At 38.4% G+C, this 13,394-nt stretch overlaps 1 protein-coding gene across 5 annotated transcripts in view; it reads left to right on the top strand.

Annotated features, from left to right (window-relative positions):
* Positions 1-13,394, top strand: part of Chst9 (carbohydrate sulfotransferase 9) — a 274,349-nt gene that overhangs the window by 89,328 nt on the left and 171,627 nt on the right. The gene's annotated exons all lie outside the window — the stretch shown is intronic.

Raw genomic sequence — 13,394 nt, 5'->3', positions numbered from 1 at the left:
GCTTTTAATATTCTCTGTTTTGTGCATTTGGTGTTTTGACTATTATGTGACAGGAGGGATTTCCTTTCTAGTGCAATCTATTTAGAGTTGTGTAGGCTTTTTGTATGTTCATGGGCATCTCTTTCTTTAAATTGGGGAATTTTCCTCTATAATTCTGTTGAAAATATTTACTGTCCCTTTAAGTTGGTTATCTTTGCTCTCTTCTATACCTATTATTCTTAGGTTTGGTATTCTCATTGGGTCCTGAATTTCCTGGATGTTTGGAGTTAGGAGCTCTTGCATTTTGCATTTTCTTTGACTCTTGTGTCAATGTTTTCAATGGTATCTTCTGCCCCTGAGATTCTCTCTTCTCTCTCTTGTATTCTCTTGGTGATGCTTGCGTATATGACTCCTGATGTCTTGTCTAGGTTTTCTATCTCCAGGGTTGTCTCTCTTTTTGATTTCTTTATTGTTTCTATTTCCACTTTTAGAACCTGGATAGTTTGTTCAATTCCTTTGCCTCTTTGGTTGTGTTTTCCTGTAACTCTTTAAGGGATTTTTGTGTTTCCTCTTTAAGAGCTTCTACTTGTTCTCCTGGATTTCTTTAAGGGAGGTTTTTTTTTTTTTTTTTTTTTTTTTTTTTTTTTTTTTTTTTATGTCCTTCTTAAAGTCCTCTATCATCATCATGAGATGTGATTTTCAATCCAAATCTTACTTTCCTAGTGTGTTGGGATATCCAGTACTTGCTGTGGTAGGAGAACTGGGTTCTGATAATGCCAAGTAGTCTTGGTTCTATTGCTTAGGTTCTTGTGCTTATTTCTAGTCATCTGGTTATCTATTGCTAATTGATCATGCTGTATCTGACTGGACCTTGTCCCTCCTGTGGGCCTATGAGCCTGTGATCTTAAGATTGAGAGTTCTCCAGTGAGACCTGCTCTCTGTGGGCAGATTTTCGGTCCAGAGTGCTGTGAGGCAGCCTTAGCTCTGCGTGCAGATGGAGACCTGAAATGTCCTGTCCCAGGCCACCCCACTGCTCCCATTCCCTGAGCACCCCCGGTGGGTCTCTTCTTGGACAGTCAGTGGAGCGAAAGTAGGGCTCCACCTGTGGGCTTAGGAGTCAGAGCACTCCAGGGAAATGAGCTCTCTCAGGGCAGGTTTTGGTTCTGAAGGGCTGTGGGACGGCCTCAGCTCTGGGTGCAAATGGAGACCTGAAGGGTCCTATCCCAGACTGCTCCATGGTTCCTGTGCCCTGTGCACTCCTGGAGAGTCTCTCTTTGGACAGTCACTGTAAAGAAAGTGGGTTCCTAAGTCAGCTTAGGAGTGATAGAGCTCCTGAGAGGTCAGCTTTCTGAGGGCCCACTTTGGGTTCTAAGGGCTGTGGTACAAACCGAAATCTGGGCTATTTGATTAACTTTTAGAATGTATGTTTTTTTTACTTTAGTAAAGTATGACAATAAGTATATACAGCATCATCATGAGCACTGAGTTTGAAGCAACTGGGTCCTAGCTTTATGGTGACAGGCACACACACAGACACAATGTGATAGGGAACAAATGCATAATGAATTCAGCTGATATGTAAGCTCATCACAACTTACTGTGTTCCTTCAGATTATCCCCATGGAGCAACTTGTTGTTTCTTACTTAATCACTGGATGATTATAAAGGATCAAAAGTGCAGTCTGATTTTTAAATATAATATGTATTCACAAAGGTCTGGGTTTGGGCTGACTGTGATTTGATATAATGACCAGGAACATTTTGTTACTCATTCAAAACTATTTATACATAATGTCAGTTTTGCATCAGACTACACAGGAACTCAGAAAGTTGAAGTCCTTGTGCTGGTAGTAGAGATGTCATTGATAGCAATTTTCACCCATATGTAGGAAGCACTAGTGTTTAAAGCCTTAGGTTCACATTCTTCCTCACTGCTGTATAAATGTTAGGTTCACTCTATGGTCCTCAAAAATAATTATACTTTTAAATTATGATTATTTCTTTAATTTTCTATATAGATTCCTCACTACTCTTAACATCTTAATTATGCATCAACACTCCCCCTAATTCTGAATTTTAGTACAAGCTTAGGTGGTGGTTTATAGTATGATGCACTTAGAATTTAATAATAATTTGGAGTTTACTATTTTCTAATTACTTGCGAGCAAAGAAAATCAATTATGTGTTGGCTTTTCAGGGATTTGGGTTTCTGCATTAATAAATCAATGAGATTAGAGCATATGAAATGAGTTATCTGTGGCTTGGCTCAAGTTTTTCTGACAAGTCTGCAAACTACTTATTCTTAAAAGAGACAAGTTAAGAGCACAGTGTAGTTCACACACAGGAAGCCACAACAGACCTGTGCTAATAGTGGTTGGCTGTAACAGTCTCCTCTGAAGCAACCAAGGGGAGATGCAGAACTCTATTAGTATGAACAATTGGGACCCAGTGAGGGATAATGAATATTGGTTTTTGCTAATGCCCCAGGACTTTGTCCTAAGTCGAATGCTATGGTTTTTCCTGCTCTTTTTTAAGTCTAAAATTATTTAATATATGGGATTGGAGTAAAGATATTTGAGGCTATTGTATTGATTTCATTATCATGTTATTATTTTGCATTTACTGCCTAAAGGATAGGCATAGTAAGAATTTCACTATGACTGAACTCTGGTCATCTTAAGTTATTGACTTTATTATTGATCAGCCTGGTTCCTGGGCTTTAGAATGATAATATTCACAGCCATCTTTGCTTTTCCTTCATAGTAGCTCTTTACCAACTGTAAATACATGATACACAGTTTATATGACCCATCTTACTAATTAGCCAAGGTTGACCCATCACTGAAAAACATATATAGTCTGTCCAAGAAAATAAGATCTCTCTCCCTCTTTCTCCCCTCCTTCCATCCCTCCCTCCTTCCCTTCAGCATCTAGAGTTGTTCATTCACCCACTAAGCTACATCCCATACCTTTGCTGTTACTTTCTATTTTGAGACAAGGTCTCATGAAATTGGTCAGGCTAGACCTGAACTCATTCTTTAGCTCAGAATCCCATTGCCTCAGCCACTGGGATTTCAGACATGCACTTCCTTATACTCCATAGTGTTGTGAGTTGATAGGCATTTTGAAAAACTCATTTTAACAGGAATTCTCACTGAAAGACTATTTTGTAATGTGAATGAACCCCTTTAGGTTAATACAGTGGAGAGCTTGCAGATCCTAGAAATAAAAAAAATAGACTTTGTTGTTCTGGTATAAAAATTGTACACTTTCTTTACTAGAGGACAATTATGTCATTTGTAGAAAAAGGGCAGCATTGTTTAGACAGAGTCCAAACATGGGATGTAGCTTAGTGGGTAAATATACAAACTCTAGATGCTGAAGGGAAGGAGGGAGCAAAGGAGGGAAGGGTGGAAGGAGGGGGAAGGGAGGGGGGAGAAAAAGGGAGAGAGATCTTATTTTCTTGGACAGACTATATATGTTCCTATTGATATGCATTTATCAGGTTAGAAGTAGACATTGTCATATATGAGTTTCAGAAATGTAGGCAGACAGTCATGTATAAACCTGAATCAGTCAGTTAACCTTTCTGAGTTTCAAATTCCTCATGCACACAACAGTACCAATAATTCACAATCCACTAGGCCAGCATGAAGACCAAGTGAAAAATAGCTCCAAGCTTTGCCTATGACCCATGGTTTGAACATATGACTTGAGAAATTCACTCTGTCCCCACCTTTACCTAGAATTTTCTGAAGTCCATATATGACATATGTAAGAGAAATAATGCCTATGGCACCTATCGCTGACCTGTGTGAATGCTTATCAAGAGGAACCTAAAACTTACAAGAAGGAAGAGATTGCTAACCCCGCTTAACCATTTTAAAACCGAAGCTGAGAATTCAGCCACAGACATTTCCACGTGCTATTCTAAGATGTCTAAACTTTCTAATGCTAATATTTATTTGAACCTTGAAATCAAAGAGTTTTTGGGTTGAAATATACTTCACATCAGTCAAAACTAAATGAGAGTAAGCTTTGTTATTTGTTTTGTTTCTTTTGATTTGCTTTGGTTTTTCAAGACAAGCCTTCTCTGTGATGCCTTGCTCTCCTGGAACTAGCTGTGTAGACTAGGCTGCCCTTGAACTCATAGAGATCCACCTGCTTCTGCCTCCCAAGTACTGGGTTTAAAGGTGTCTACTACCACTGTCTGGCTGAGTAAAGTGAGTTTTTATAAATAAATTCTCTATTTCTTTATCCTTTATCCATTAATTTTATCTCTTGATCCATATTCCACAGGTATGTGACAACTATTACTTATGTTTTAATAGGAGGGCCTTTCTCAGAGACTGGATGTTCCAGGGTGGGGAGATACCCAGGAGGCCCACCACCTGCTCAGAGAAGAAGAGGAGGGAGATGGGGGAAGAATTGTGGGAGAGGTAACAGGAAGGGGGCAGTGAGTGGGATGTAAAATGAATACTAATTAAGTAAATAAATAAATAAATATTTTAAAAAGAAACAGAAAAAAGAAGAGGGTCTCAGTTTTTTAGCATAAAGGGCATTTCCAGGTCATCTTCTCTATTATAAGAAGTAGGATTTTTTTCCATCATCTAATTTTCTTTCTCTTGCTGTGATGAGACATTCACATAATAACTTGAATATGGAAATGGCTTATGTGACTTTTGGTTCACATCATTTAAGGAGGTCAGGGGAGGAACAGAAGAAATAATTTGAAGCAGAAGCCATGGAGGAACATTGTGTTGGTTCGTTGATAAATGGTACCACCCATAGTAGTCTGACCTCCCCTGGACTAATTAACAATCAAGGCAATTACCCACAGACATACTTATCTGGGCAATTCCTCAAATAAGACTCCCTCTCACATAGCTCAAGGCTGTGCCAAGTTGACAGGTAAAGCTAACTATGACATTCCCACTAAGTATGTGTAAGTGCTTCCCTTGACATGCATTAAATAAAAGAAAGTTAGCTTCATAATAGTCTATAATTTCACATTGTAAATACCACCCACTTAAATACATTTTAAACCTAAAATTTATATACCAATAGGTGTGCTTCTTTTCATTATTTCTGAGTTAACATAAAAACGTAGCCTTAGTATACGTTAAACATATCACCTTTCAACCTTTTGGTCAAAACAAAAATTAAGAAAAGACAGAAAAACAGGAATTACATGAGCTACTGATATGTGCGGCAAACAGTGAGAATAGAAATTATAAAAATTAATCAGACTGATAATCCATACTTTTTCAACTCAAGTAATATAATTGTACTTTATTGCAAACAGTGAGAAAAGCAGTTGTCCCATACACGAACACATAAAGGTCCTTAAGGACAGCCCGTCATATCTGGCAAGTCATACCGCCAGGTGTCAGGTGGGGAGCTCTGCCTTGGCTCTCTGTAGAATGACCCCCCCCAAACCTTCACTATCGAACACAGTATTAAAGTTTTTTTTACAGCTTGAATAGGTAAGCCCCTGCCCATTCATAAGGGAAGTGGCCTAGCCTCTAGGTATTTTTAAGAGGATTGTAGATAAAATGAAAGGAAAAGCAAGTGCTTAAAACTCAGTTCATTAGCAAAGTAGAAAACTGAGGTTGTGAATAGAAACAGCATAAATCTAGAAAAAATGTAATATAAATAGAGACAAGAACTTCCTAGTCTTTCCAGATAGAACTCCATTCCCAACTTGTAATGGTGAACACGGCTCTTCCATAACAACCTGTAAATTCTCCACGTTCTCAGACACTGGAGCCTAAAACTGTATTCATGATATCCTGTCAAGGTTCCCTCCGATGCCTGTGTTGAAAAAATGGAGACTTGTCAACTATTGTAAAGTTAGCATTTGCAGTGTAACGTTATATTTAAAAAAACATAAGGAAGTTTCTAAAAGCTTCCAAGTTTCTGAAAATGATCATTTGTCCTTTAAAGAATGACCAAGTGTGGGGAATTGACAAGAAGAAGAGACACTGGCATGCTATCCTGCCATGCCTGGAGGGCCATTAGGCTGTTCAATGCACTGCATTGAGGCTAGGGCTGGAACCAACAGGATATAATGGGCTGTTATTCCCTCCACAGACACCCGATCAGCAGTTATTCTCTGTGGATTAGTGTGTGAGAAGCTTCCTTGTGAAAATAGACTGCTAGGTCGTCTGACTGTTTGGTGAGATAGACCGGCATCTAGTTATCCACTGTTGATAATGAACTCACACATACTCATGGGTTAATCCTATAAGACCTCGTGGGTGAGACCTGGTGAGCTATGCAGGTCTGAGGTGATCATATGGGACGATAGGTCTTTGGGTTATAATTCAACACCCTTCCAGTGTTTGTCAGTTTGTAAAGTAGAACCTAAGAATACTGGAATGAATGTGCCTGGTACACTTCCCTGATGAGAAGGAAGAACTCTGCAAATATTAAAAGGAAAATAAATGACTGAATGACTTGTTTCATCTGCCCCTGGAGACCAACCAAAGAGGCTGAAATGCAGCAAAAGGGCAAAGGAGCTCAATTAGGAAGGTGACTTTGCCAGTGTCTCTGCACATGCTGGGTCCAGATGAGTGCTGACAGTGACAGCTAATGTCACCGAGGGTGACAAGACAGAACAGGCTTCCTTATAGCTTTTCAAGTACTCTCTCCTCTTTTTCTGTACAGCCACACGGCGACACGTCTGGTGTCAATAAAGATAAATCTTTAGAACAGGCTCTGGGGAAAAGAAGAGAGCCACTCTGAGAAAGCTTCTGTGTGATTATAGAGAAACAGTAAAAGGCATGGAGGCTCCCGCCCTTTTTATAGATTGGCCTCCCTGAAACGGTGTAAAACACGCTTTGATTCCTACCTCATATATCTATTCATAAAGGCCTTCTGATAAACATGGTTCATGTTTTATGAGATTTTTTGTCTCTATTTAAAGTTCCTTATAAAATTCATACAGTTAGGTCCTTTAATATACCTTATATTCTTATAAGCAAAATGACCCAAACCCATATATTGACCCCTTTACCTACTTTATAGATTGCCTTGTAGGCTAGTTACCTGAATATTCATTGAGGCCTCAAAAATCTGTAATTTTGGAAAGCATACACCCTCTATCCCAATGATAAGCTTTTCAAGAAACTACCATCAGTAAATCAGTTAGAAGATGCTATCTAATTTGGTTTTGCAACTATTGAATTTAGTAAAACATTGACTATGGGTTGTAGCTTAGTTTAAGTACAGCGATCTCAAAATCTACTACCTGGGTTCAGATCTTGTTTCTGCTACTTATTAACCACATGGTGGGGTAGATCGTTTCGAACCGTTGGTTTCCTTACTACCTAGAAAATGTTCTATTCCATCTAAAGGTCAATCAGTGATAATGAAGTACCAGAAATACAAGAATCATTCCGTGAACGGCTGTTTATTATTCTAGATTTTTCTCTAAAATTCTTTTAGGAAATGCCGAAACAATTTGGTGGAAACTATTTCTAAACAAATTTATGAGGGATTCCTCACCAGTTTCAGTCCCTTGAAATGACCCTAAAATAAAGAAAGAAGCTAAAATAAAAGCGAGTGAACAAACAAAAATCATTCCACATGCTATACATGTACTTTGAGGCTCTAACAGGTTGTTATCTGTAACACAGAAGACTGTGACATAGGCCAGGGAAGATAAGGATGATGGAGAGGAAGGGCAGAGAGAGATGACCTAGACGTTCCCACAGCCATGCTGTGTGAAGACTCACCCAACCAAATGCCTAATCCACGCAAGGAGAGAAAGAAAGAGATACACAAACTGAGGTTGGGTTGAACCTTGTGTAAAGTGATCCATGAGTCATCAGCACATTGATGTTTGGTGAATCTGATTAACATACGTTAGTCATTTGGAAATTTGGCCTGTTTACCTCTGAGGCCCATTTCAATGACAAGCAGAGAAGAACTAACATTTAATTCATCTTATAAAATGCATGCCCAGAGGCAATCAAATCCTGCATTAATGGATGTCATTCTGGTAATGCAAAAGTAAAATCTCCACCTCATTTCTAAAGGAATGAACTTTGAACAATGCATGAAAAAAAGTCATGCTTGATAACAAACTCTGACAGCACATAACAGACTCTTTATCATTTTCAGTATGAGATTATGTGGTAAATAAAAAGTATACTGTGTTCATTGGGAATGACTACATAAGCAAACTAAGTGACTGGGCCTCGAGGGCCTCGAGTTGGTATAACTATTTCAGATCATGCTCATTAGGTCTTCTTTTAGCTCTTTCTGTCTTTGTGATGGGTTTACAAGGATCCATGGGTCTGGGTCCATCTTTAGGGTTGAAGTGAGGAGTACTATATGACCTAAAAATGACTCTATTAGAAGATCCAGCATACCTTATCAAAGAGATGTTATCCATTACACTCTGGGACAAAACAAACATCAAACTTATAAGACATGCAAAAAAACCCCTTGATTCCTACAAGGATTCAGAACTAACAAATGGCACATGGTACATCAAGTAAACAATTAGAGAAAGATTTTTTGGCATTCAAATAGCTTTTGAACTTGACCTGTCAAAGTCTAAGTGTACTCTTACACTCCAATGTCAGTCCTTCAGGTCAAATTGTGACTGAGGTTGTCTTTGCTCTGCTCATTGATGAAACAAAACCTACAATGAAATAGCGCAGGGATCCAGCTGTGAAGCCTTTGAAATTCTTGTCCAGGAGTTTCACTTAGACGTTCACTTGTTTTGGGGAGCAGTCTGTTTCTGACCCTGTGATTTAGCTATTAACCAGTATTTTTCACTTGTATTTCCATTCACAGTGTTAAGGCAGGGTAAGTGATACATTCAGAGTGACCAAAGTTAATAGCTTCTTGGACAGTCGTTGCCATGGGACTTGAAAAGACATTATCAGAGTATAAAGTCTATGGCTTCTGTATTTCTGCACTCAGTGCTCTTTATGCAAGCCAATGCTAAATCTGAGAATTTTCTGATAATAGGAAGACCCACTGATCTTAAAATTGCTTCCATGCTCAAATGTAACATGTGAGCATTTAAATAAGTTTCTCGATTCCCTATTAATTTTAATACACTAAAATTCAAATTTTAGTTAAGTAACAATATACGTAAATGTCTTTTGTGTTCTTAAAATCAGGTATGAGGAACACTTTTACTTATCGTGTGATTTTCATGATTGTGACATTAGGACTCACATTTCTGAGTACTGTCAGGAGGAGCATTTACTCAGACAAACTGATAAGCATTCTTTGAGTCACCTAAGGATTAAACCTCAACTTGGGGACAATAAGCTCTTATTTATGTTTTGAAGGAAGTGTACACTCTGTCCTTTATGTGACCCTCACAGGTATCATGTAGCAGGAAGTTTCAGTTGAACTGCATATCAGCTGTTTTCAAATACTTCTATTTTGCAAAGGAGAATTTACACAGGGCACGTTTCTCTCTCTGGATTTCCCAGCTCCTTTAACCCTTCACTACAGAGTCCTACAAATGTTTGGGGAAAACTGGGTATAGCATCATATGAAAAGAAAAACCAAACACCTGAATCTCATCAATGGAGCAATCTGCCGATCGATCTATTAAGTGTGAAGAACCGAACACCCAGAAGACATAAGTGTGCAAAGATAAAGGCCCTGCCCTTGGGGAGGGCTTTGTTTTAGTGCAGAAGCTAAAGTGCAAGTATTGAACTCAAAAGCGAGATGGCTGTGTAGATGCACAGCCTTCTGTTACTCAGACATGAGGTGGGAGTGACCCCCTGCTTTTCTAACCTCAGTCAGCTGAGGAGAGCTGCTGTGCCCTTCATTGATGTTCCTTGGGATTTTCTTTTCTTTCTTTTTTTTTTTTTTATTAACTTAAGTATTTCTTATTTACATTTCGAGTGTTATTCCCTTTCCCGGTTTCCAGGCAAACATCCCCCTAATCCCTCCCCCTCCCCTTCTTTATTGATGTTCCCCTCCCCATCCTCCCCCCATTGCCGCCCTCCCCCCAACAATCTAGTTCACTGGGGGTTCAGTCTTAGCAGGACCCAGGGCTTCCCCTTCCACTGGTGCTCTTACTAGGATATTCATTGCTACCTATGAGGTCAGAGTCCAGGGTCAGTCCATGTATAGTCTTTAGGTAGTGGCTTAGTCCCTGGAAGCTCTGGTTGCTTGGCATTGTTGTACATATGGGGTCTCCAGCCCCTTCAAGCTCTTCCAGTTCTTTCTCTGATTCCTTCAACAGGTGTCCTATTCTCAGTTCAGTGGTTTGCTGCTGGCATTTGCCTCTGTATTTGCTGTATTCTGGCTGTGTCTCTCAGGAGAGATCTACATCTGGCTCCTGTCGGCCTGCACTACTTTGCTTCATCCATCTTGTATAATTGGGTAGCTGTATATGTATGGGCCACATATGGGGCAGGCTCTGAATAGGTGTTCCTTCTGTGTCTGTTTTAATCTTTGCTTCTCTATTCCCTGCCAAGGGTATTCTTGTTCCCCTTTTAAAGAAGGAGTGAAGCATTCACATTTTGATCATCTGTCTTGAGTTTCATGTGTTCTGTGCATCTAGGGTAATTCAAGCATTTGGGCTAATAGCCACTTATCAATGAGTGCATACCATGTGTGTTCTTCTGTGATTGGGTTACCTCACTCAGGATTTTCTTTTTTAGAGTTTCAAACTATTCCTTGCAGAACTTCCTCACCTCCTTGCTTAGGTCGATCCTTGGGTATTTGGGGTTTTGTGGATTTCAGAGCATGTAATGTGATCATCTTCATCCCTGTCCCTATTTTGTTTTTCATGGAGATATTCTGAATAGGATTTTTCTAAAAAATTCTTTATTAGAAATTATTTATATTTAATTATTAATATTAATATTAATATATTTCATATTTATACTGCATTATTAATATTTAGAAAAGTGATTAAGTTATTTATCTTTTTCTTTATTTCTTTTTATGTTTTCTCCTTGCCTTATTGCTATAGATGAGCTTTAATGCATTGCACTAGAATAATAAGAGTGGGCCCTCTTGTCCTCTTCCTGTCCTAGAGGCTGTGTTCTCAGGTTTTCTCCATTTGCTATAGTTTTTGGCTGCAGGTTTGTTACAGGTTTGTTTATTATGTTCTAATAATTTCTTCTGTTCCAAGGCTATTATCAAGAAGCCATATTGAGCTTCACCAAGTTTCCTTTCTTGGTATATGTCCTTGTGTGTATTTGCATGGTGATATCTATAGATAGATAGATGATAGATAGATAGATAGATAGATAGATAGATAGATAGATAGATAGATGATAGATAGATGATAGATAGATGATAGATAGATAGATAGATAGATAGATAGATAGATAGATAGATAGATAGATAGATGCATTTGTTGAAACAACTTTGTATCTCTGGGATGAAGCCAATGTGGTTAGGATGTCTGACCTTCTTATACTTTTTGAATTCAGTTTCCAAGTATCGTTGAGAACATTTGAAGCTTGTTCATCAGAATTGGTCCATAGATTTGTTGTGTACTTCTCCAGTCTTGGCACTATGATAATAACCTCCCAGAATGAATTTGGCAGGACTCTTCAACTTTCTATTTTGTGAAACATTTGAGAAGCATTATTACTAGATCTCCCTTTAAACAGTAAGTTCGTAGACTTACTGTTTCTACCATGCTCTCGGGTATGGACATGTTTAAGTTGACTTTAGCATCTTGACTCAACTTGATAGATTAGAATTTACTTGTTTCCACATTTTTGGAATTTAAATATTTTTAATAGTCTGAATTTCATTGGAATCTCTTAAAACATTTTTCTTTTTCTCTCTAATTTTGTTAGTTTCATCTTCTTTCAAATGGCTGCTGAGGTCAGCATTCATTCATTCATTCAATTTACATAGAGACTTTATGGAGCAAAATACTACAAAACCAGAATAACTGCCTGTGTCCATGTAACACATTTCATAGCGTATCTAGGCATGGTGATGGTGACACCTAGAGAATACAAAAAAATCAGTTGAAAGGAAGTGAACTGAAATCCTGTGGTAGCAAGACTCAGGTAAGGGGTGTCACATTCTGTGAATCATTCCTCTTGAATAGTAACCATAATGGACAACATAGTGAATTCCTTGGACCATGTTACACATTTATCTGTCTGTATATACAAGAAACATTACCTGCATATTAATGTGGGCAATTTACAAATTTCCTCACAGTCTTACATTTCAGAGTTGTATATTAAAAATACAGAAAATTTATAAAATTTATCATGTACTCATTTTATGCAAAGAAGTATATCTCTTACTTTAAGAAAAACAAAAGGTCATGATAAAATGCTCTATCTCTAAAACTTTCACTTACTCTATAGAAGAATTCCTTTTCAATACTCATCTAATCATGGAGATGTTATTAAGCATTACACTGGGTGTGGGTGTCTACTCATGTATGAATATTCAACTATGTAGTTATATGATAATATATTTAAAAACATTGGAGACTATTCATTTGCTCATGTCAAGCATTCTGAGAGGATTTGAGAACTCTTCAAATCATAATTTTAGATTTTCTTTGATTTTCATTCACATACCAATTAAAATTATAATTACTTCAATATTATCTATTAATTGAATGATTCTAAATATTGAAAAAATATGACTAGTATGCCAATGGCTGTAACAAAAATTGCTTCAAACTTTCTACACAGAGTCAATAAACTAGCTGGGTGGGTTAAATGAGCCATACAGAGCTATAAATTCTGAGTTTTATGCACCTTATAAGAACATGCTATAAAACACAGACAGGTTTCCTGTTCTGGCAGAGTGAAACTCCCTAATCAATTTTTGCAGTTATGTTGTGTATTAAAGCCACTCAAGTCCATTTGACAGGCCACCTCTCTGAGGAGCAAATGTGTGGTTAAATGATTGGTTATCCTTCCACTCAACTTCCCCCTCACTGAGCATGCAACCTCCATACCTTTATCCTGTCACGTAAAACAAATATGGAACTGTTTTATGAGAAGCACAGGATTGCCATACATAGTGATGCATAGGACTAAAGACGTTTTACAATGGATTTGTGCCCTGAATAGAATTAAAATTTGTAAGACTTCAAAGTAAAGCAAAGGGAAGCACGGAACCCCTTGGGTTGACTGAGGACAGGGTGCCTGTTCTGAACTTTGTGTTAAAGGGGACCACTGGATGAGCAGGGGCTAGGGAACTGTGGCTGCTCGTTCTGAACTCCTTGATGTTTGGTGTTCAGTTGCCATGGGATCTCAACACCTATCCGGGGTTCATCCAGTGTCATCCACCAATGTGTTCTAAGCATTCTTCAGAGTTCCCCTTTGGAAAATGACTTCTTAAGATTTTATTTGTGTGCGTGCATGTGCGTGCGTGTGTGTGCGTGCGTGTGCGTGCGTGTGTGTGCGTGCGTGTGCGTGTGTGTGTGTGCGTGTGTG

This window comes from Rattus norvegicus, chromosome 18 (assembly GCF_036323735.1).
Source record: "Rattus norvegicus strain BN/NHsdMcwi chromosome 18, GRCr8, whole genome shotgun sequence".
Taxonomy (NCBI): domain Eukaryota; kingdom Metazoa; phylum Chordata; class Mammalia; order Rodentia; family Muridae; genus Rattus; species Rattus norvegicus.
This window is presented reverse-complemented; position numbering and strand designations above follow the sequence as displayed.